This window comes from Emys orbicularis, chromosome 2, assembly GCF_028017835.1.
Source record: "Emys orbicularis isolate rEmyOrb1 chromosome 2, rEmyOrb1.hap1, whole genome shotgun sequence".
In the NCBI taxonomy this organism is placed as follows: Eukaryota; Metazoa; Chordata; order Testudines; family Emydidae; genus Emys; species Emys orbicularis.
This window is the reverse complement of record NC_088684.1, coordinates 74,351,983-74,372,697: the sequence shown is the minus strand read 5'-3', so window position 1 is coordinate 74,372,697 and position 20,715 is coordinate 74,351,983.

The window sequence follows — 20,715 nt, the reverse complement described above, 5'->3', positions numbered from 1 at the left end:
TTAAATTGTAACCCCCCACTCTCATTACGCACCAGTCATCTCTGGCAAAAAGCCCCTAGCCTCACCACCCCGCCTCAGGGCAGAATAGGGTGACCAGGCAGCAAATGTGAAAAATCGGGACTGGGGTGAGGGGGTAATAGGAGCCTATATAAGAAAAAGACCCAAAAATCAGGACTGTCCCTATAAAATCGGGACATCTGGTCACCCTAGGGCAGAAATCCCGAGCTTCCCCCACCTAGTCTGGTAGGCAGAGAATGAGGGGGCCAGTGGGGCTCCGCAAGACGCACTTTATCTGTAAAAGAGCCACATGCGGCTCCCAAGCCACGGTTTGGCCACCCCAATAATATAACATTTAGCACTTATATAAAGCTTTTAATCTTCAAAACTCTTTACAAACTTACAAATTGCACATAGGCACCAACTTCCTGATTTCCCGGCGAGGGGAGCTCGACACCTGCTCCGTCCCAGGTCCCGCCACCACTACACTCCTTCCCCCAAAGCCCCACCCTTGCCCCGCCTCTTCCTGCCCCTGTTCCACCCCCTCTCCCGAGGGCACACTATCGACAACTGGTGCCTCCCTATATTGGGTGGGCACGATTTAAATGGGAGATCATATGCCCCCCCTCGGCCAACACTCTCACCCCCAGCCCAGGGCCACCACGCTCTCCCCGCCGTACAGTACCTGGGGGCCTCTGTCCTCCCACTGTGCCTGACCCCCCCCCCCCCAGCATGTTCCTCTGCTCTTCTTGGAGGGAGGGAGCCCAGGCAGGGAGCGGGAGGGAGCCGCTTCTAATACTGGCCCCGCCTTGTCGCTGCTCTGCAGCCCAACAGCTACCTGAAAGAGCCTGGCTGTGGAAGCAGCTTCCACTCCCCGCCTGGGCTCGGCTGCCGGGGACCACGACTGAAAGAGCCGAAAACGTGCCGGGGGGTGGGGGGCTCCAGCTCACTTGCCCCTGGTCCCCAGAAGCCAAGCCCAGGTGGGGAGCGGAAGCTGCCTCCCCAGCCAGGCTCTCTCAGGCAGCCGCCAGCCCGCCACACTGCAGAGCAGCATCCCAGAGGCCTGAAGGGGCTGGTCCTACCCCTTCCACTCCCCAGCATCTGGGGAAGTCCCCTCTGACATCGCCCAGCCCTGCCTCACCTCTTCCCATCCCCTCCCCACACCTCTTCCTGCCTTCCCACTCCCCCCAGCGTTTCCTGCACACCGCTGAACAGCTGATCGCAGCGGGCAGGAGGCGCTGGGAGTGAGGGGGAAGGAGCTGATCAGCAGAAGGTGCTGGGAGAGGGGGGAAGGGCCTGCCGATGGGTGCTGAGCAGCCACTATTTTTTTGTGTGGAGCCTATGAAATGACATACAAACATTCACTACCAAACAGAAGAAAAAGTTGTACAGTATTCATTTTTCGCAGTCTTGGTTTTAGGATTTTCAGGGTGCACTGAATTGATGGGGTTAGGCTTGTATAAATCCACAGTATACCTTTCCAAAGTTATCATCCTCACTTTCAAAATTCTCCATAGCTCTATACCAGCCTATATCTCCTCTTATATCCATTCCTACTCTTCTTTTCTCTCTACCTAAATATGCTTTGTTCCACCTGTCTACTACACTGGAAATTCATTCCAGTTATAATGAGTAGGGCTCCATGTAGGTCACAGAGGTCGTGGAAGTCACGGATTCCGTGACTTTCCGCTACCTCTGTGACTTCTGCAGCAGCCCGTGTAGTGCCCTCCGGGGCCAGCTGCTCAGGTGGCCCCAGGGACAGCCACACCGGCCAATGCTGGAGCAGCTCTGCAGCCAGCCGCACTGACTGCTGCTCGGGTGGCCCCAGGAAGCTGGCCTGGGGACTGTCTGAGAAACAGCCAGTGCAGCGACCCCGGGGACCACTGGTGCTGCTGGCCCCGGACACTCCCTTCCCCAGCAGCAGCCCCCTGACAGGGGTATTTATAGTATAAATCATGGACAGGTAACGGGCTGTGAATTTTTGTTTATTGTCCATAACCTGTCCATGACTTTTATTAAAAATACCCATGACTAAACTGTAGCCTTTATAATGACCGTATAACATCATGTACTTACATTTTGTATTGAACTGTATTTTATCACCTCATTGCTTTAGACTACAAACTCTCCATCTTCATTACTGGATCCTGTCTGTCTCCCACCCACATAGTGTCTTACAGACAGAAGTGGCAAATTCTTCAGAAGCAAAAATATGGCTTACCTTAGAAGAGATTCATTGTCTGGTGGAGGGCCAACACAGCAGAAGAATAATCTCCATCTCCCTGTAAATGGAATAGCACAAGATTAAGTGATAGTCAAAATGTCCAAAAGATGACAGCCAAGGCATAATGTTTCGGCTTTCTTTGTGTGTGACTGGGCAATAGATGGCTTCCAAAGATGCCAAGGGACCCACAATACTATTGCCAACTAAGGCATGACTTCTTTAGGGCAAGGGGTAGAGGCCTTTGGTTTTAGAGCTGAAGGACCAGGGCTCTGATCCTGGCTTTCTAGGGGTACGCAGGCATGTGGTTTATATCATAATGGTATCTGTTGTCTGCAGAGTACGTTTACATTACAAAATGTTTTTGCCTTTAACTTTACTCATCTCAGGGACTCCAGGAGGATATACATTAAACATGGAAAAGGTAGAGTCAAGCCCTGGGTTTAGCTGAGCTCTAAGAATCTAATCACAAACTGGGATTTGCCAACTATTTACATATGCAGATTGTCAAGCAACTCCCCTGGCTCCCCATTTATTTCAGGATCACCTCTAAACTGTTCCCCTTAAAGTCTTCCATGGACTTGCTTCGCCGTAACTCACAGATCTCATCACTTGCTTTCTCTACACTCCAATTCAGATGCTGAGTGGGAGTTAGATAATGAGGAAGAGGAGGGAGTGAATGGGAAAGGAAAGGTGTAGCAGAGTGAGGGGATGTGACTGGGAGACAGGGTGTGGAAGCAGGGGGAAGCGCAGGAAGATGATGGGGTGTAATTGAAGAGACTGAAGGACAAGGTAGGTGAGTGGGCAGGAGGAAAGGGTGACTGAGGACAAAGTGTGAGGGCTCAGAGGTGACTAAGAACAAGAAGTTTGGGGATTACTGAGGAAGACAGGGTGTAGGTGACAGTGTGTTTTTCATGGTGTGTAACTGAAAATGGGGTGTAGGGCCAGGAGGACAGAAAGTGAGGACAAGGGTCTGTGACTGAAGACAAGGTGTGGGGGCAGGGGGCGAGAGCACCGGGTGATTTAGGTGTGGGGGTAGAGGAAATCAGTAACTGAGAAAATTGTGGGGGGGGGAAGTGCAGGGGTGATTGAGGAGCACAGGGGAAGGACGGGGAGGGAGGTCTGTGGGGGCAGCGGCCGCTGAGGAGCGCAAGGTGTCAGTGCAGGGATTACTGAGCAGCACCGGGTGGGGGCAGCAAGGGCGGGGGAGGGGTCTGTGAGGGGGCGGGAGTGACTGAGGAGTACGGGGAGGGGAGGGACAGGACGGGTGCGTTCCCGCCTATTTGCCCTGCTCTCCCCCTCACTCTCTAGCGCCCCTGGCGAGGCCCGCGCTCTCTCCCTCACCTGTGCTCCCCATGGCGCTTCCGCTCCCAGCCGGCGCCGCATCCCGCACCTCGCCCCAGCGCCGACCGCGCGCTGCGTCAACTGGAGAAACTGTGACCGAGCTTCGACAAGCGCTGACGTTGCAAAAACCCGCCACGTGCCTGCGGGCGCATTTGTGCGCGTGCGCTACCGGCCCCCACTACCCCTCTGCCTGCAGGCACAGCCCAGCTCCGCGGCGAGGCGAGCCGGAGCTGCACAGCAGCACGTGACAGCGTTTGCCGCTAACAAGCAGGGCGGCGTGCAGGGGCTTGCTGGGCTTGGGGGAAAGATGGTAAACGGGGCTCGCACTGAGAGAGTCCCCGCGCCTTCTGCCCCTTCTAGTAGCCGCTCGGTCACCCTGGTGGTTTCACGCCCGGGGTTGGTTTAGACCATAGTGTTCGGTTATGACCCAAATTCTCTCCGGGTGACCGTCACTAATGCCAGCGGCAGCAGATGTACCTGCAAAGATCAATAACTGTCCAGAATAAAACAAAGACACTGAATTTGTTTGCAGTTATGGTGGCTTTACGGGGGGGCATACCTTACCTAGGCAATAAAATTAGGTTAGAAGGTTTTTTTTTTTTAAAGTTTTAAAAAATTATCAGGAAAGTGTGTCTGGCTATACTGTAGCAATTAACAATTCCTGATTGACACAGATTTTGGAAAAAAACAAGCATTTGAAGATCTGGATACTCCAAACATGCTGCTTTGGATCAGATGTTCTAAAGTCTGAAACATGCTATTGATTTTCTAATAAATTAGCTGAGATACTGGAGATGAACTGTAGCTAGTACCAGCTATATGCTCTGTTTTGCTGTTTATTTCAGCTTTCAATAAACTGGTGTTTCAAGGTTCGTTTTACAGAAGCTGTCTTTGATGGGTAGTAAAGTTAAATACCCCAGGGTAGCCTGGAGAAGAAAGTGGAAGTTTGTATGTTTGATGTATGCACTGTGTTGAGATGCAGCTGCCTGTAATAGGTTGTATGTATGCTGCTGTGCTCAGCCAGACATGGACTTGCTATTGGAAAAGGGAAAATGTAGATGTTCATTTCTGCTTTCCAATAATCAATGTTCTAAGGCTCCTAAAAAAGCTGTATTCATCATAGAAAGGTGCATTTGAGGAATTAATAAAAGGGGAGAAGGTAGAGGTATTCCAATTCTATTCTGTGTCTGACCCCACAGAAACTCAGTTGCCAGACAGTCAGTGTGGGCCCTCCAGCTCTAAGTTGTTAGGAAGTAGGGATAAAAGAGGTGGCCTGGGTGTGGTGGTGTTTTAGAATAGGGAAAAACAGTAGAGAAAAAAATCTGTATCAGAGGGAGAGTTGGTTTGTGAGGCTTTAAAGCCTGTCAGAAAGGGGGAGGATTAAAACTCTAGCCCAATACTGTGACAAACTTTACTTATTTTCCTCTAAAGGGAAATAGGTTCCCTTGTTTTTTTCCTGAATTAAAGGAGCACGAAAAAAGGTTTATAGCTCTAGAATCAAAGATCTTGCTTTTCTTATGTTTTATGAGAAGAAAAAAAATACTCTGTAGATATTCCTTTTGATAAGGTCCAGTTGTTTAAGTGCATGCCCTGAAAACTGGAAGGAACACTTCGCTTCCCTTGTTACTAAATTTGGAGTGTCTTGCATAATAAAGATTTCAAGTGGGAAAAACCATGCACACCCATATCTTTGGCTTCCTTTCAGTAATTACTGATCATTTGGAGAACTTCTTATAATAAAAGCTGTAAATAATAAAGTTACAAAGAGGGGGAAGCATGAGGCTATATTGGTAGTGTATATGCTGGAAAATTTATCACAAGCTGCCAGTTCTGAGTTGCTGTTTTGCTGGAGGGTGAGTGGAAAGTATGGCTCAGCAGGAAACAAAGCAAATGAACAATTATCAGAAACAGTTGGATAGTAGTTTAGCACAGATAAGGTCAGTGTAAAACTATCTGGTTGAAACCTATAACTTAAAATTTAGTACAGCTAAATGGGTAGACTTGATAGTATTTACTTATTAGGTAATATGCTACATATATAAGATCTAATTTCACTTCACATTTTTCACACATCTGGGGTTAGGCACATACTACTCACTGAAGGCAATGGGACTCCTTACATGAGTCATCTTACTCCTGTTTGCAAGATCAGGCACTTAGGTTGTAGTAATCTGTGGAACATACTATACAATTGGAAATGTTTACTATAAGTTTATATTTTTTTAATGCAAATTTAAACATGTTCAGTGCTAGTTAGGTTACCCCTCTGCATCTTCTGGGATTGAAGTGCTTGTTCCCCTCACTTGGCAGTTTCTGAGAGGCAGACAACCAGCGTGAAACTAAATAAGTACAAATGCATGTCCAAGCCATGCTGCCTGGGAAAACTTGAAATGAAATTATTTCTACAGTATGTAGTGTATTACACATTGAATAAATTTTAAAACCTGAGTAGGACACACTGAATCTCATGGAAGAGGGAGCAACAAGCAATCATTTAGGGGGGGAGACAATCTGTGGAGATGAGTGAGGACAGTAGCATATATGGAGTAAATTAGGAGGACAAGGGACCCCTCCCCCATAGGAGATTAAAATGGGAGATACCCCTGTAGCTGCAAGAATGGCGTTCTTTCTTCTCCTGAATGTATTGGGGAGAGGTACTGGACCTCCTCCAAGAAGACAACTGGACAACTACAGGTAAAAGGTAGCCTGCTGTGGAGAAGGGTTGTGTAGAGAGGAACAATGGTGTGTCATTGTGAAGTCTTCCATTGGTTCAAATAAGGATGCAAACATCTGGATGTTTTCATGGTTAAGGTTCTGATCTGTAACTCAGGACACTTGAATTCAGTTCCCAGCTTGACCACAGACTTCTTGTGTAATCTTGGGTAGACTAATTAACATTTCTCTGCCTCAGTTCTCCATCTGTAAAATGGGGACAATAATGCTTCCTGTCTTTCATCCTTATATCTCTTTAGGCACTGGTCCTGTATGTGACTTCAATGGGGCTGTGCACAGGTGCAGCAGTGCACCTACATGTGGTCACTCACAGGACTTGGGTCTTGGACTTTAAAATCTCCAGGGCAGAGTCTGTCAGAATGGGACCTTCATCTCTCTTAGGGCCTCTAGGCACTATTGTAATACAAATAACATTATAATGCTTTTTCATCTTTTCTGAGGCTATCACTATTGTGAATTTTTACAAAATCACATGGGGTAGGAATCAAGGAGAGAAAAGTGTAATACGATAGAACCTCAGTGTTACAGACACCTCAGGAATGCATGTTGTCAATAACTCTGAAATGTTTGTAACTCTGAACAGAACGCAGCTCAGGCTCCAGCAGTTCACACTCTGGGCCAGGTTCCAGAGACAGCTAGGCAGCTTCCTTGCAGGCAAGCTTGTCCCACTCCCAACCCAGGGTGGTGGTGGTGGTAACATCTCGTCCCCTTCCCAGCAGGGGGAGGGAAGGTTGGGGGTTTGAAAACAGAGCCCCCCCCTCAGCCAGGGGGTGAAAATAACACTCATGGCTTACAGGAAAGCAGCGCAGACCCCAGTGCTGCTCCTGCTCTGGCTGCCTTGCGGCAACTCACAACTTTGCCTGGGAATATCAGTGTCTTCAACTCCTAGCTGTAAGTGGGTGCCCCGTGCGTGGGGATGGGGATAGGCAGCCCAGATGTGCTTACCTTTAAGATGCAATACACACACAGTACAGTATTTGCTGCTGCTTTTTTTGTCTCTGTTGCTGCCTGATTGGTTACTTCCGGTTCCACATGGTGTCCGGTTGATCAGTCAGTCCATAAATCTGGTGTTCATATCGCTGAGGTTCTACTGTAGGGTTTTGATTCCTTAATAAGACTCTTAGGCCTGGTCTACACTAGGCTGTTATGTCGAATTTAGCGCCGTTACATCGAATTAACCCTGCACCCGTCCACACCACGAGGCTATTTAGTTCGACATAGAGGTCTCTTAAATTCGACTTCTGTACTCCTCCCCAACGAGGGGAGTAGCGCTAAATTCGACATGGCCATATCGAATTAGGCTTGGTGTGGATGGAAATCGACGGTAATAGCTCCGGGAGCTATCCCACAGTGCACCACTCTGTTGACGCTCTGGACAGCAGTCCGAGCTCGGATGCTGTGACCAGCCACACAGGAAAAGCCCCGGGAAAATTTGAATTCCTTTTCCTGTCTGGCCAGTTTGAATCTCATTTCCTGTTTGGACATCGTGGCGAGCTCAGCAGCACTGGCAACGATGCAGAGCTCTCCAGCAGAGATGGCCGTGCAATCCCAGAATAGAAAGAGGGCCCCAGCATGGACTGATCGGGAAGTCTTGGATCTGATCGCTGTGTGGGGCGATGAGTCCGTGCTTTCCGAGCTGCGCTCCAAAAGACGGAACGCAAAGATCTATGAGAAGATCTCTAAAGCCATGGCAGAGAGAGGATACAGCCGGGATGCAACGCAGTGCCGCGTGAAAATCAAGGAGCTGAGACAAGGCTACCAGAAGACCAAAGAGGCAAACGGACGATCCGGATCCCAGCCCCACTTTCTACGAGGCACTGCATTCCATCCTAGGTGCGGCCGCCACCACTACCCCACCACTGACCGTGGACTCTGAGGATGGGATATTGTCCACGGCCGGTTCCTCGGACATGGTAGCGGACGGGGAAGATGAGGAAGGAGATGAGGAGGACGAGGCAGTCGACAGCGCTTACCAAGCTGATTTCCCCGACAGCCAAGAGCTCTTCATCACCCTTACAGAGATCCCCTACCAACCCTCCCCAGCATTTAACCCGGACACAGATTCAGGGGAAGGATCAAGCAGTAAGTGTTTTAAACATGTAAACATTTATTTTTAACAAAACTGGAATATTAAGAATAAGAACAATGTGTTCTTCATGATTTCTTTACCCTGGGCGCTTAAGTATTCAGTTCCAACTATTTTAAAAAAATCTAACAGTGTCCGGTTGTGCATGATTCTGCTGCCCAAGCTGCTCCACTCTTTAGTCCCTGCCACTGCAGCTATATTAAAATGCGGTCTATATGACCGGGGATGGAGGTGTAATCCTCCAGGGACATCTCGACGAAGCTCTCCTGGAGGTAATGGGAAAGCCTGTTCATCAGGTTCCTGGGGAGAGCGGCCTTAGTGGGTCCTCCGAAGTAGGAGACGTTCCCGCGCCAGGAGATCCTCAAGTACTCCGGGATCATTGCCTTGCACAGCATGGCGGCATAGGGCCCTGGTCTTTGCTGGCTTTCCCGAAGCATCCTTTCCTTCTCGCTGTCCGAGATCCTCATTATTGTTATGTCGCTCATGATGACCTGCTTTGAATTAGGTAGGGGACTGTTAGTATTGGGACTGCTTGCAAGTTCCTTTACAGAACTGTAACCGCTGGTTTACAGCCACGCGGTGGAGGCGGGAGAGGGGCAGCATACAGGGATCTTTCCCTGGGACATCCGCGAGGGGGTGGGAGAGGGCCACAGTTCATGCTTGGCCGATTGCTGGCAGCAGAGACTGGCATTGCTTTCAATGTGAATGGAGGCCAGTGGTACTACTAAAGTTTTAAGCAGCCACAAGTCTCAGGATACAGGGATCTTTCCCTGGGACATCCGCGAGGGGGTGGGGCAGGGCCACAGTTCATGCTTGGCCGATTGCTGGCAGCAGAGACTGGCATTGCTTTCAATGTGAATGGAGGCCAGTGGTACTACTAAAGTTTTAAGCAGCCACAAGTCTATGGCTTACCATGTCTGCCTGCTACAGAAATTCCGGTGTCCTGCCCCGCTTCCCAGATCGGCAGTGCAAGACCCCAGGCACTGAAGGCGAGGTCCGAAAATTTGACCTTGTCCTGAGTGCGCATGTGAGAGGTGCGGTGCATGGTCTTGTTCACAGAGAAAGACTATGTTCTCTGTTCACAACTACATTTATGTTTCGGAGGAATTCACTACCTTTTTCTCATTCCCACAGCCACATCTGCGACTGTCTCCCAACCCAGCCTGGCATCACACTCCCAGAGGCTAACGCACATTAGGCGGAGGAAGAAGAAGACGAGAGAGGACATGTTCTCAGAACTAATGGGCTGCTCCCGAGCCCAGGCAGCACAGCAGAACCATTGGAGGGAGAATTTGTCCCAAATGCACCGGACACACATGGACTGTGAGGAGAGGTGGCGGCAGGAAGACCAGCAGGCGACTCAAACGCTGCTTGGACTTCTGAGGGAGCAAACGGACACGCTCCGGCGCCTTGTTGATGTTCTGCAGGAACGGAGGCAGGAGGACAGAGCCCCGCTGCAGTCTATCAGCAACCGCACTCCCCCGCCACCAAGTCCCATACCCCCCTCGCCCAAAGTCCAAAGAAGGAGGGGCGGCAGAGTCCGTGAAAACTCTCACTCGACCCGTGCAGACTGCTCAAGCACCAGAAGGCTGTCATTCCCCAAAATTTGAAAAGTCCTTTCCTGCCCGCCTCACCCAAGCCCCCGTCCAAGTTTCACCCCCCAGTTTCATGTGTGGTTGTTAATAAAAAACACGTTTCTGTTCATTACTGTTTCAATCATGTTCTTTTGTGGGACAGTCTGTCTGAAGGAGGGGAAGGGGCTTGGTAATTGGACAGGACAGTCACCTTTAGCAGGGTACACAGGCGGGGGCAGGTCCAGCAGCAGGGCACACACACAGTGCAGTGACTAGTTACCCTGGTCAGTCTGGGAGGTGGTTTTCATGTTCTGTGCGTGGGGGGGGGGGAGGGGGTTGCTCTGTGACTTTGTGGCGGGGGAGGGCAGTTACAGATCTTATGCAGCGGTCCTTGTCCTGGATCACAGAGCCACGCAGCAGGGGATCTGTAACCCTCCTCCCCCTGCCATAAAGTCACATAGCCCCCACATACACGCAGTCCCGCTCAGGAGGGCTGGCAGGCTCCGTTGAAACAACCAGTCCGCCACTGCGAATCCTGTCATTCCTGGAGTTTAGAAGGATCATTTGCATCAGTACACTACACCCGCTCCCCACCACAGTCTGCGTCCCAGGTTTAAAACATTCCCGCGAAAACAGTAATAAAGACAACGGTGTTCATTAACAAAATAAAACTGATTTTATTTTTTTGGAAGGGGGTGGAGGGGGTCTGTAACTGGAGAGGATAGTCAACAGTAACTGGGTAAAGAAACGGGGGCAGGTTCAGCTTCTCTGTACAGAAACTTAAAAGTGACTGGTTACCCTGCTCACTGTGGAACCTAGCTTTCAAAGCCTCCCGGATGCACAGCGCGTCCCGCTGGGCTCTTCTAATCGCCCGGCTGTCTGGCTGGGCGTAATCAGATGCCAGGCTATTTGCCTCAACCTCCCACCCCGCCATAAAGGTCTCCCCCTTGCTCTCACAGAGATTGTGGAGCACACAGCAAGCTGCTATAACAATGGGGATATTGGTTTCGCTGAGATCACAGCGAGTCAGTAAGCTTCTCCATCTCCCCTTGAGACGGCCAAAAGCACACTCCACAACCATTCTGCACTTGCTCAGCCGGTAGTTGAACAGTTCTTTTTCAGTGTCCAGGGCGCCAGTATAGGGCTTCATGAGCCAGGGCATTAGCGGATAGGCTGGGTCCCCAAGGATCACTGTAGGCATCTCCACATCCCCAAGACTTATTTTGTGGTCCGGGAAGTAAATACCTTCCTGCAGCCGTCTAAACAGACCAGAGTTCCTGAACACGCGAGCGTCATGAACCTTGCCCGGCCATCCGACATTGATGTTTGTAAAACGTCCCCGATGGTCCACCAGTGCTTGCAGCACCATTGAAAAGTAGCCCTTTCTGTTAATGTACTGGCTGGCCTGGTGCTCCGGTCCCAGGATAGGGATGTGAGTTCCATCTATAGCCCCACCGCAGTTTGGGAATCCCATCGCGGCGAAGCCATCTATGATGACCTCCACGTTTCCCAGGGTCACTACCTTTGAGAGCAGTACCTTAACGATTGCGTTGGCTACTTGCATCACAACAACCCCCACGGTAGATTTGCCCACGCCAAACTGGTTCGCGACAGACCGGTAGCTGTCTGGCGTTGCAAGCTTCCAGAGGGCTATGGCCACTCGCTTCTAGACAGTCAGGGCTGCTCGCATCCGGGTGTCATTGCGCTTCAGGGCAGGGGACAGCAACTCACAAAGTTCAAGGAAAGTCCCCTTCCGCATGCGAAAGTTTCGCAGCCACTGGCATTCGTCCCAGACCTGCAGCACTATGCGGTCCCACCAGTCCGTGCTTGTTTCCCGTGCCCAGAATCGCCGTTCCACAACATCCACATGACCCATTGTCACCGTGATGTCCTCGGCGCTGGGTCCCGTGCTTTCTGACAGGCCTGTGCTACTCTCTGACTTCAGGCCCTCACCGCGGTGCCGTAGCCTCCTCGCCTGGTTTATCTGCATCTGCCTCTGGGAAAGGTGGATGATAACCTGCGAGGCGTTGACAACGGCCACAACTGCAGCGATGGTCACAGCGGGATCCATGCTCGCAGTGCTGTGGCGTCCGCGCTGGCACTGACCGGAAAATTGCGCGAACTGATTTCCCGCCGGCGCTTTCAGGGAGGGAGGGAGGGCGGTAGTGACGGACGGATGACGACAAGTACCCAAAAGCACCCTCGACCCTTTTTTTTTACCCAGAAGGCATTGGCGGCTCGACCCAGAATTCCAATGGGTAGCGGGGACTGCGGGAACTGTGGGATAGCTGCCCACAGTGCACCGCTTCCAATGTCGACGCTTTCCCCGTTAGTGTGGACTCACAAAGTCGAATTACTGTCCTTAGTGTGGACACACACGTTCGACTTTGCAATATCGATTCTACATTTTCGATTTAAGAGAAATCGAACTACCCTCGTAGTGTAGACATACCCTTAGAATCATAGAAGATTAGGGTTGGAATAGTCCTCAGGAGGTCATCTAGTCCAACCCCCTGCTCAAAGTAGGGCAAACCCCAACTAAATCATCCCAGCCAGGGCTTTGTCAAGCTGGGCCTTAAAAACCTCTAAGGATGGAGATTCTATCACCTCCACCTTAGGTAATACGTAACCTAAAATTCTTCAGAACATGCATGCAATCTTCTGGTAGACAGAGGCCTAAATGGCTTCCAGAGTCCTGTCTTATTTAGTAAATTCTCCAGAGGGAAGGGGATGTTAGATGCTGACCATTATGGACAGTATTTTTTAGCAAGATAGCTGCTTGAAAAGCTATGTGCAGAAATGTCAACTATAAATTGCTCACTTCATTTTAAGTGATCTCCTACAGCATGGTTGAACCCCTTACGCTTAACAATGTCCCACCTTGCATCTAGCACCAGGCCTGGTCTACACTACGAGTTTAGGTCGACTTTAGCTGCGTTAAGTCGACTTAAGCCTGGACACGTTTACACGACGAAGCCCTTTCTTTCGACTTAAAGGGCCCTTTAAACCGGTTTCTTTACACCACCTCGACGAGGGGATTAGCGATAAAATCGGCCTTATGGGGGTCGGAATTGGGTAGTGAGGACGGAATTCGACATTAGTGGCCTCCGGGAGCTATCCCACAGTGCTTCATTGTGACCGCTCTGGACAGCACTCTCATCTCAGATGCACTGGCCAGGTAGACAGGAAAAGCCCCGCGAACGTTTGAATTTCATTTCCTGTTTGCTCAGCGTGGAGAGCACAGGTGACCATGCAGAGCTCATCAGCACAGGTAACCGTGATGGAGTCCCAGTCCCAGTCCCAGGATCGCAAAAGAGCTCCAGCCTGGACCGAACGGGAGGTACGGGATCTGATCGCCATCTGGGGAGATGAAGCAGTGCTGGCCGAACTCCGAAACAGTAAAAGAAATGGCAAAACATTAGAAAAGATCTCCACGGCCATGAAGGACAGAGGCCATAACAGGGACGCACAGCAGTGCTGCGTGAAAATTAAGGAGCTAAGGCAAGCCTACCACAAAGCCAGAGACGCAAACGGAAGGTCCGGGGCTGAGCCGCAAACATGCCGCTACTACGAGGAGCTGCATGCCATTCTAGGGGGTGCAGCCACCAGTAGCCCAAGCGTGTGCTATCAGTCCCTCGCTGGAGACAGGGAAGCGGGTTCGGCGGACGAGGAAGATGAGGATGGAGAGAACATCATAGATAGCTCACAGCAGCAAGGAAGCGGAGAAACCAGTTTCCCCAACAGCCAGGATATGTTTGTCACCCTGGACCTGGAACCAGTAACCCCCGAACTCACCCAAGACCCTGTGGGCACACAGGGGACCTCTGGTGAGTGTACCTTTGTAAATATTACACATGGTTTAAAAACAAGCGTGTTTAATGATTAATGATTAATTTGCCCTGGCAATCGCGGCCAGTACAGCTACTGGAAAAGTCTGTTAACGTGTATGGGGATGGAGCGGAAATCCTCCAGGGACATCTCCAGAAAGCTCTCCTTCGTGTACTCCCAAAGCCTTTGCAAAAGGTTTCTGGGGAGGGCTGCCTTATCCCGTCTGCCATGGTAGGACACTTTACCATGCCAGGCCAGTAGCACGTAGTCTGAAATCATTGCATAACAAAGCATGGCAGCGTATGGTCCCGGTGTTTGCTGGCATGCAGACAACATCCATTCCTTATCGCTCTTTGTTATCCTCAGGAGAGTGATATCATTCACGGTCACCTGGTTGAAATGGGGCGATTTTATTAAGGGGACATTCAGAGGTGCCCCTTCCTGCTCTGCTGAACAGAAATATTCCCCGCTGTTAACCACGCGGTGGGGGGGGAGGGGTGAAGTGACCATCCCAGAGAATTGGGTGTGTGGGGGAGGGGAGTTAGTTGGGTTTGTGCTGCATGTTAAACCTGAAACCGCAGCCCCTCCTTTTACATTGCAAACCCATTTTAAATGGCCAACCCAACGGGTGCTTGGTATGGTTAATGAGAGCAGTACTGTTTTAAACCATCCCCACTTGTTAACAAGGTTAAAAAAGCCAAAAGACTGTGTCTTACCATGGCTGCCTGCAAGCTGAAATCTGTGGCCTGGCACTGCGTGAGTGATCTCTCACACCAAACCGGCAGGCCCTCAATATAAGAGGAAAAATGCGACCTTGTAACGAAAGCACATGTGCTGTGTGATGTGAACAGCAAAATCTAACGTGAAAGAGTGTACCTATTGTTCTCAAAAATGTATCTTTTTTAAACAACTCTCCCTTCTCCTCCACCAGCTGCAAATGTTTCACCTTCACAGAGGCTAGTGAATATTCGAAGAAGGAAGCGAAGGACGCGTGACGAAATGTTCACTGAACTACAGACTGCCTCCCACGCTGACAGAGCACAGCAGAATGCATGGAGGCAGTCAATGACTGATTTTAAAAAAGCCCAATATGAGCGAGAGGAGAGGTGGCGGGCTGAAGAGGAGAAGTCGCGGGCTGAAGAGCAGAGGTTGCGTGCTGAAACGCGGGCTGAAGAGCAGAAGTGGCGTCAACTTGTACTCATAAAGCAAGAGTCGATGCTCCGGCTGCTGGAGCATCAAAGTGATATGCTCCTGCGTATGGTTGAGCTGCAGGAAAGGCAGCAGGAGCAGAGACCGCCGCTACAGCCCCTCTGTAACCAACAGCAGGAGCAGAGACCGCCGCTACAGCCCCTCTGTAACCAACAGCAGGAGCAGAGACCGCCGCTACAGCCCCTCTGTAACCACCAGCCCTCCTCCCCAAGTCCCATTGCCTCCTCACCCAGACGCCCAAGAACACGGTGGGGGGGCCTCCGGCCAGCCAATCACTCCACCCTAGATGATTTCCACAGCAATAAGTTTTAAAGTTTTAAAGTGCAGTGTGTCCTTTTCCTTCCCTCCTCCCCCACCCATCCCGGGCTACCTTTGCAATTATCCCCCTAGTTGTGTGCTGCTTCCCTCCTCCCCCACCCATCCCTGGCTACCTTTGCAATTATCCCCCTAGTTGTGTGCTGAATTAATAAAGAATGCATGAATGTGAAGTAACAATGACTTTATTGCCTCTGCAAGTGGTGCTTGAAGAGGGGAGGGTAGGGGAGGTTGGGTTGCTTGGTTTACAGGGTAGTAGAGTTAACCGGGTGCGTGGGGGGGCTGCGATTTCATCAAGGAGAAACAAACAGAAGTTTCACACCGTATCCTGGCCAGTCACAAAACTAGTTTTCAAAGCCTCTCTGATGCGCACCGCGCCCTGCTGTGCTGCTCTAACCGACCTGGTGTCTGGCTGCGCGTAATCAGCGGCCAGGCGATTTGCCTCTACCTCCCACCCCGCCATAAATGTCTCCCCCTTACTCTCACAGATATTGTGGAGCGCACAGCAAGCAGCAATAACAATGGGGATATTCTTTTCGCTGAGGTCACAGCGAGTCAGTAAGCTGCGCCAGCGCGCTTTTAAACGCCCAAATGCACATTCCACCACCATTCGGCACTTGCTCAGCCTGTAGTTGAACAGGTCCTGACTCCTGTCCAGGCTGCCTGTGTATGGCTTCATGAGCCATGGCATTAAGGGGTAGGCTGGGTCCCCAAGGATCACGATAGGCATTTCAACATCCCCAATGGTTATTTTCTGGTCCGGGAAGAAAGTCCCTTCCTCCAGCTTTCGAAACAGAAGAGAGTGCCTGAAGACGCGAGCATCATGTACCCTTCCCGGCCAGCCCACGTTGATGTCGGTGAAACGTCCCTTGTGATCCACCAGGGCTTGCAGCAGCATTGAAAAGTACCCCTTGCGGTTTATGTACTCGGTGGCTTGGTGCGCCGGTGCCAAGATAGGGATATGGGTTCCGTTTATCGCCCCACCACAGTTTGGGAATCCCATTGCAGCAAAGCCATCCACTATGTCCTGCACGTTTCCCAGAGTCACTACCCTTGATATCACCAGGTCTCTCATTGCCCTGGCAACTTGGATCACAGCAGCCCCCACAGTAGATTTGCCCACTCCAAATTGATTCCCGACTGACCGGTAGCGGTCTGGCGTTGCAAGCTTCCACAGGGCTATCGCCACTCGCTTCTCAACTGTGAGGGCTGCTCTCATCCTGGTATTCTGGCGCTTCAGGGCAGGGGAAAGCAAGTCACAAAGTTCCATGAAAGTGCCCTTACGCATGCGAAAGTTTCGCAGCCGCTGGGAATCGTCCCAGACCTGCAACACGATGCGGTCCCACCAGTCTGTGCTTGTTTCCCGGGCCCAGAATCGGCGTTCCACGGCATGAACCTGCCCCAATAACACCATGATTTCCACATTGCTGGGGCCTGTGCCTTGTGAGAGGTCCATGTCAATTTCCTCATCACTATCGTCGCCGCGCTGCAATTGCCTCCTCCTCCTCCTCAGCTGGTCCTCCTGGTTTTGCTTTGGCATGTCCAGGCTCTGCATATACTCCAGGACAATGCGCGTGGTGTTCATAGTGCTCATAATTGCCGCGGTGATCTGAGCGGGATTCATGATCCCAGTGATAGCTATGGCGTCTGGTCTGAAAAAAGGCGCGAAACTAGTATCTAAAGACCAGTGGAAGAAGGGAGGGAGGAAGGGAGGGAGGGAGGGGCGGGCGACTGACGACATGGCGTACAGGTACAGGGAATTAAAATCAAGGAAGGTGGCTGTGCATCAGGGAGAAATACAAACAACTGTCACACAGAATGCCCCCCCCCCCCAGAGATTGAACTCCTAAGCCTGGGTTTAGCGGGCCGTTGATTTGACGGAGGGAGGGGGGAAGGAAATGAATACAGAACAAATCTATTTTTTACATCTTAAGACGACAGTGCAGCATGACTGATAGCCCTCGGCATTTTCTGGGTGCTTGGTAGCAATGTAACCCTACGTGAGCCAGCCATATGTCTGCCAGCACCCAGATCGCCCTCGGCCTTTTCTGGGTGCTTAGCAGACAATACTTGGCAGAAAATAGTATACTACGACTGGAAGCCATCATCGTCCAACGAGGACGGTTAAAGGCAAGGGGTTGCTGCTGTGTAGCAATATATGCTGTACAGTAGCCAGAAGGATTGGTAAAGGTGCTCAGGCTACAATAATCTACGAGCATTTCAGGCAACCTGTAAATTAGGTCCGACGAGGACGGTTACCAGTCGTAATAAACCATCTACTGCCAAAAGGCAAGGGGCTGGTGCAATGCAGCCCTACGGCTGCCAGCCCCACAGCTACCAGCATCCCGAGCGCCGATGAAGGCTACCACTCATGCTGCACCGTCTACCGCCAAAAGGCAGTAAGCTGCTGCTGCTGTTTAGCAATGCAGTCCCACGTTTGCCGGCATCCGGAAGACATATGGTGACGGTGAGCTGAGCTGAGCGGGCGCCATGCTTGCCGTGGTATGTTGTCTGCACAGGTAACCCAGGTAAAAAGGCGCGAATCTATTGTCTGCCGTTGTTGTGACGGTGGGGGAGGGGCCTGACGCAATGTACCCAGAACCCCCCGCGGCACTGCTTTGCATCATTCGGGCATTGCGATCTCAACCCATAATTCCAATGGGCGCCGGAGACTCCGGGAACTGTGGGATAGGTACCCATAGGCACCCATAGTGCAATGCGCCGGAAGTCGACGCTAGCCTCGGTACTGTGGACGCGGTCCGCCGACTTCATGCACTTAGAGCATTTTATGTGGGGACACACACAGTCGGCTGCATAAAACCGGTTTCTATAAAACCGGCTTCTATAAATCCGACCTAATTTTGTAGTGTAGACAAGCCCCCAGACTCTCTGGTTACCTTCTCCAGACCTGAAGAAGAGCTCTTTGAAGCTTGAAAGCTTGTCCTGTCCACCAACAGAAGGTCCATCCACTTTGTCTCTCTCATATCCTGGGACCAACACAGTTACAACAACACTGCAAACAACTATAATGAAAAAACTTGTAAAATAAATCTGTTTCACAACATGTCTGCAGTACCCTCCTACACCTGGATTGAACACGCTGGCAGTTTTAGAAAATGTCTTGATTTTCTTTAGCACAGGGGTCGGCAACCTTTCAGAAGTGGTGTGCCGAGTCTTCATTTATTCACTCTAATTTAAGGTTTCGTGTGCCAGTAATACATTTTAATGTTTTTAGAAGGTCTCTTTCTATAAGTCTATAATATATAACTAAACTATTGTTGTAAATAAGGTTTTTAAAATGTTTAAGAAGCTTCATTTAAAATTAAATTAAAATGCAGATCTTATCAGTTTAGTGTGATCCTTGCCCTTGATTTTCCTTGCTGAGTTTTCCAATGTCTGGCACATATTTGGATACTTTAAGCTGCACACAGGCTTCTGAGTGATCAGTTGTTAACCGGCTCCGAGAGGGACAGACAGGGCCGGCTCCTGGGTTTTGGCCGCCCCAAGCAGCCAAAAAAAAAAAAAAGCCGCGATCGTGATCTGCGGCGGCAATTCGGCGGAAAGTCCTTCGCTCCCAGCGGGAGTGAGGGACTGTCCGCCGAATTGCCGCCGAATCGCTGGACCTGCCGCCCCTCTCCGGAGTGGCCGCCCCAAGCACCTGCTTGCCAAGCTGGTGCCTGGAGCCAGCCCTGGGGACAGAGGACAGATTTCATGTGTGAAAATACCTGTTCACACAGGTATGTGGATCCAAATGCTGAAAGCATTGCAAATGCAATTTTCTTCAAACAGTTAAATTTCACTGGCAGGAACATCCAGCAGGTCAGAATAGAGGCCCCACGATCTCTCTCGGTAGCTTCAAGTGCACTCTGCAGATCTCCAAACTTTGATGCCCACAATTCTGAGCTTTTTAACTGAATGAGCTGCGTTTCGAAATCTTCAACACCCATCCACCGAAATACAGACAAATCCAAGTCGCTTTCGTTGAATTTTTCAGATTTAATTAGAAAAGAAAGCATTGGGCCAAATCGCTTGAAATCTTGAAATCTATCAGAAAATTCTGATTCCAGTTCTTGCATGTACATTCTAATTTCAATGTCAAATGCAGTGCGCTGTTCCACATGGCGTGATAGTGATGTAAGTAGCAAATCAAGACTTAAAAATATCTCTGTACAGTGGCGCTGGAACAATTTTTATGGTGGGGGTGCTGAGCTGTGCCCTCTTTTGCCCGTCTGCACCCCTTACTGCCCCAGCTGGGGCCAGTGGGCCGCAGCTGGGAGCGGCTGCAGAGCCCTGGGCCGGTGGCTGGGACCCATGTCCAGCAGCAGAGCCCCCCGTACCGGTGGCCGGGACGGCAGCGGGCTGAGCGGGGCCGGTGGACGGAACCCCAGCCAGCAGGGGGCCGGCAGCCGGTATCCCAGCCTGGCAGCGGAGCCCCCGGGGCCGGCAGCAAGCTGAGCGTGGCCGGTGGGCGGAACCCTAGCTGGCAGGAGGCTGGCGGCCGGTACCCCAGGCCAGCAGCGGAGCCCCTGGGACCGGTGGCCAGACCCGGACAGTGTGAGTGCCACTGAAAATCAGCTTGCGTGCCGCCTTTGGCACCCGTGCCATAGGTTGCCTACCCCTGATTCAGAGAAATCAATAAAATTGTAAAATATTTAGTAGTCTTCCTAATGATTATTTTAATTTGAACTTGAAGGGAATCTATATGGGATTTGTTTTCTTGTTAGAAAAAGTATCTTCTCTACTAGCCAGTTGGTTTTGTTGCAGATTGAATCTAAGGCTGAAGATGCTTAGTTTGCCTGAAGCTCCTCCTAGCTGCATTCAGCATTACTGCATGAAATAAGTTAGCTCAAGCAAAAGATAGGTTTCAGAGTAGCAGCCGTGTTAGTCTGTATCCACAAAAAGAACAGGAGTACTTGTGGCACCTTAGAGACTAACAAATTTATTTGAGCATAATCTTTCATGGCCTACAGCCCGCTTCTTCGGATGCATAGAATGGAACATATATTGAGCATATATATATATATATATATACACACACACATACAGAGAGCATGAAAAGGTGGGAGTTGTCTTACCAACTCTGAGAGGCCAGTTAAGTAAGAGGGAAAAAAACTTTTGAAGTGATAATCAAGATAGCCCAGTACAGACAGTTTGATAAGAAGTGTGAGAGTACTTACATGGGAAGATAGATTCAATGTTTGTAATGGCTCAGCCATTCCCAGTCTCTATTTAAGCCTAAATTGATCATATCTAATTTGCATATCAATTCAAGCTCAGCAGTTTCTCATTGGAGTCTGTTTTTGAAGCTTTTTTGTTGCAAAATTGCCACCCGCAGGTCTGTCATTGAATGACCAGACAGGTTAAAGTGTTCTCCTACTGGTTTTTGAATGTTATGATTCCTCATGTCA